This window comes from Prionailurus viverrinus, chromosome C1 (assembly GCF_022837055.1).
Source record: "Prionailurus viverrinus isolate Anna chromosome C1, UM_Priviv_1.0, whole genome shotgun sequence".
Classification (NCBI taxonomy): Eukaryota; Metazoa; Chordata; class Mammalia; order Carnivora; family Felidae; genus Prionailurus; species Prionailurus viverrinus.
Genome location: NC_062568.1, coordinates 114050226 through 114054968, shown reverse-complemented (window position 1 = coordinate 114054968; position 4743 = coordinate 114050226). Strand labels below are relative to the sequence as shown.

General features: G+C 45.4%; 1 non-coding gene across 1 annotated transcript; it reads left to right on the top strand.

The window, feature by feature from the left end:
* Positions 1-2309: 2309 nt before the first annotated feature.
* On the top strand, positions 2310-2412 carry LOC125174222 (U6 spliceosomal RNA). Its single transcript, XR_007155344.1, has one exon. It is a non-coding gene; the product is annotated as a U6 spliceosomal RNA (small nuclear RNA).
* The last annotated feature ends 2331 nt before the right edge of the window (positions 2413-4743 follow it).

Here is a 4743-nt window from a genome sequence, read left to right as displayed (position 1 = left end):
GCCAGGCCTCACTGGGCCCCCCGGGCTACTGCAGAGGGGAGGCTGTGTCTGCTCTATGGAGGACTTCTGCTTGGAGTGAAGGTGGAAGTCGTCCAGGAAAGGGAGGAAGCTCTAAAGGGGAAGTGAAGAGCTCAGAAGAGCTCCATCTTTTGAAGGGGATGCTCTGGGCTACCCAGGAAGGCTGCCTCGGCTCTCCCTCAAAAGAGTTATGAACTCTCCTTCTTCTCATTGTCCGGCTGGAGCAAATCCCTCAACTTGCACCGGCCTGCCTTCATCCCGATGCAGGTGAAGCCGGAGAGAGGACCCGGAGGGAGGTGGAGGATTAGATAAGAAGTGAGAAGTGACAGACGGGTGTCAGGCAAAGACAGGGGACTGTGTGACTGTCACTGAGTGAATCATTAGTCTGGTGTGACACAGGGCCTCTTGTCCCGAGGAACCACATCCCCCTGCAGCTACTGGGCCGCTTCCTGTGCTGCTCACCAAGAAAAAAAAAAAAGTCACCCAGATTAACCTCACTTTCTCGTCAGCTCTGCTGTGTGGACTGGTAAATCGGGACAGGGACAGAGTATGCACGAGCTGCAGGGAGGCATCGAGGCAAGAAAGAGCAACGTTTCATTTCAGGGACTCTGTGCCTGACCGAATAACCATACCCAAATCATGATGCCGCGGCCGGCCCATGTGCCTTGGGCACATGATACCCAAGTGCTCTGCCCGGTTTAGCATTTCTCGTGGCAACTGAGATGGAATCCAGGGGAGCGGGCTTGTCAAGTGGTCGGCTGACACACAGTCAGGAGGTAGCACTAATCGGTCAGCTGACAGGAACAAGATTCAAAGAGATCTAGACAGGTGAGAAAGATGGATCCAAACTAGCAGGATGAAAGCTGGAATCCAGAGTTTAAATTCAAGCAATTAGGTGCACCAGGTAGGGGAGACACGAGTTCACGCGTGAAAAACGAAAGCAGTGGTTCTGGTTGATTGCACACTTGATGTGAATAACTAGCGTGACATATTTGTTAGAAAGCAGAGAGAAATTTTGTGTTGCCTTATATTGCATGTATATACGGTCGTATCCCAAATAAAGGAGATAATTATCCCACAGGATTCTTCATGCCGGATTCTGTTTGAGAGGCCTCAGATTAAGCAAACGTTCATGGAAAAGTGCTGGTGAGGGGTTCCGGAGGGGAGGGAAATGATCACAGCCGGTGGAGCAGGCTCTCTGAGGATGTGGGGAGGATGAGACAGCCATATTCAAATATTTGAAAGTGACACTGAAAAGAATTCAGTGTATTATGTGTCACTCCAGATTACAAATAAGTGGAAGTTTCAGACAGAAAGACATATTTCTCCTCAACAGACATTAGAATTAACTGGCAATTTGAGATACCCTAACAGAGAATTTGCTGTGACTTGAAGTCCTCATGCTGAATCCATTAGGGATGAAGTGGAGGGGATTGGGCGGGCACACTTGGTGACTTTAGTCCCTTCCGCTCTACGGTTTAGTTCATTTCACCTACTAGATACTTACTGAGTATCTACGCAGCATAGTGAGCAAAACAGAAGTGGTCTCTCTTGGCACCTACATATATAATCTATGCGGAGGACACAATCAACAAATAAACAGACCATGCAAACTAAACGTTATGCAGAAAGCAAACAGGGAGCGGAGGCAGGGAGTAGCAAGGAAGGACCTCTTTAGATTAAGTAGTCATGGAAAGTCTCACTGAGGTAATACTTCAGATGAGACCTGAAGACCTAGGGGCTAGGCTTTTTTTTTTTTTTTTTAATTTATTTTTAATTTATTTTTTCAACGTTTATCCATCTTTGGGACAGAGAGAGACAGAGCATGAACAGGCGAGGGGCAGAGAGAGAGGGAGACACAGAATCGGAAACAGGCTCCAGGCTCTGAGCCATCAGCCCAGAGCCCGACGCGGGGCTCGAACTCACGGACCACGAGATCGTGACCTGGCTGAAGTCGGACGCCCAACCGACTGCGCCACCCAGGCGCCCCTAGGGGCTAGGCTTTTAAAGAACTAGGGAAAGGGCGCCTGGGTGGCTCAGTCGGTTAAGCGTCCGACTTCGGCTCAGGTCATGATCTCATGGTTCATGAGTTCGAGCCCCACATCGGGCTCTGTTCTGACAGCTCAGAGCCTGGAGCCTGCTTCGGATTCTGTGTCTCCCTCTCTCTGCCCCTCCCCCACTCGTGCGCGCGTGTTCTCCCTTTCTCTCTCAAAAATGAATAAACATTAAAAAAAAAAAAGTTAAAAAAAAAGAAGATCTAAAGAAACGTGTCAGGCTGAAAGTACAACATAGTGCTTGCTTCAGCAGCACGTATACTAAAATTGCAACGATACGCACAGGATTAGCACAGCGCCTATGCAAGGATGACAAATTCTCAAGGTGTCCCATATTTTTGGTTCCACTCAGAACCAGCCACACGGGAGCATGGGCAGAGGGTTATCAAACCCTTTCCCCTTCAGCATGGGCTATGGCCACTGGTTAACTGTCTAGCTGTGTCCAAATATGGAATATAAGGCCAGGCAATCTTGCTCATGGAAAAATTATCCCTGATTGGCATATTAACATTAATCTTCTTTGAGTGTGGGAAAAGAAAGGAAAGGAAAGGAAAGGAAAGGAAAGGAAAGGAAAGGAAAGGAAGGAAAGGAAAGGGGAAAAAAGAAAAGAAAGGAAAAGAGAAAAGAACAACCGAACAATGGCCTTAAGGTAAGACAAAGCCAGGCACGGGAGGCAAGGAGCACAGGTCAGGACAGCTGGAAGGCAGAAGGCGAGGAGGAGAATGGCAGAAGGTGAGAGAGAGAAGTGGACAGGGCCAAAGTCACATGGGGCCCCCATGAGCCAGGATGAGGGTTTCAGCTTTTTTCTAAATTCGATGGAAAGCCACAGAAGAATTTTTAAGCAAAGAACAACAGAATCCCATTCATGTTTTTAAAAGGTGGATGAGTTCTTTTTTTTTCCTTTAACGTTTATTGATTCTTGAGAGAGAGAGAGAGAGAGAGAGAGAGAGAGAGAGAGAGGGAGAGAGGAAGCGGTAGAGGGAGAGTGGGAGACAGAATGAAGCAGGTTCCAGGCTCCAAGCTGTCAGCACAGAGCCTGATATGGGGCTCCAACTCGAACTGTGAGATCATGACCTGAGCCGAAGTTGGACGCTCAACCAACCCACTGACCCACCCAGGGATTTTTTTTTTTTTTCAAATAATAAGAGTAACACATGAGAGTTGTAGAAAATAAAAATAAAAATCTGACCCATCTCCCAACCCAGACTCTCAGAGCCATAGAATGGAACCACACGATATGTACTCTTAAAAGTTAACAGTCTGTTGTAGTTAAAAAGTATTTTTCACATGACCATGATCATAGTGTATATATAATTGTTCTGGGGCGCCTGGGTGGCTCAGTCGGTTGGGCGACCGACTTTGGCTCAGGTCGTCATCTCACAGTTTGTGGGTTCAAGCCCCATGTCGGGCTCTGCGCTGACAGCTCGGAGCCTGGAGCCTGCTTGGGATTCTGTGTCTCCCTCTTTCTCTGCCCCTTCCTGCTTGTGTTCTGTCTCTCTCAAAAATAAATAAACATTAAAAAAAAGTATATACAATTGTGTTACTTACCATGATCACAAACCAGAACTATTTCTTTGATGTCCTTGGATTTATAACAATTGATGTCATTTTTACTTAGGTTTTAGTTTAAGTTCCATACAGATCTTTAAAAGAAAAAGCCTTGCAAAACCATTGAAAAAGCGGAAGATGATGGTTAGCAACCACATGCAAAAGAGCTCAACTGTTGAGTCATCAGGAAATGCAAATTAAAACACAGAGGAGACACCACTTCACCACAACCAGAACCAGTATCATAAAAAAGGCAGACAGTAACAAGTGTTGGTGAGGATGTGCAGAAGTTGGGCCCTTTATACACTGCCCGTAAGAAAATAAGATGACATAGCCACTTTGGGAAACAGTTGGGCCATTTCTTAAAGACTTAAACATAAACTTAATACACAACCAGAAATTCCACTCACAGGTATGTACCTGAGAGGAATGAAAACTTTGTGCACACAGAGGCTTGTTAGTGTTCATGACAACACTGTTCTTAATAACCCCAAAGGGAAAATGACCCAAATGTTTATCAACAGATGAATGAATACAATAGGATACTCTTTGGCAATAAAAAGAATGAAATATGGATTCATGCTACAACATGGAGGAAACTCAAAAGCATTACCATACGGAACAGAAGACAGGCAATTTGTTACATGTTGCATATTCCATTTACATGAAATGTCCAGAAAGACGAAATTTATGGACAGAAATCACATCGGTTGTTGCTTGAGGCTGGGGGTGTGAGGATTGCTATACACAGGTTCAAGGGAAATTTGGGGGGTGGGGTGGTAACAGAAATGTTCTAAAACTGGATTGTGGTCATGGGTGCACAACTTTATAGGTTTACTAAAAAAGTACTGAACTGTACATTTACCAAAAAACCACAACAAGGAAGTAGATGAAGGAGGGCACGTTTTGAACCAGTTTGGGGACGATATTTTAAGAGCAGTGAAATTTGGATCCTAATAAAGAATATTGGTGCAACAAAAGAATTTCTAAGGTCTTTTGGCTTTTCTAAAAAATTTTTTTAAAATGTTTTATTTATTTCTGAGAGACAGAGACAGAGAGAGAGAGAGAGAGAGAGAGAGAACAAGCAGGGGAGGGGCAGAGAGGGAGACACAGAATCTGAAGC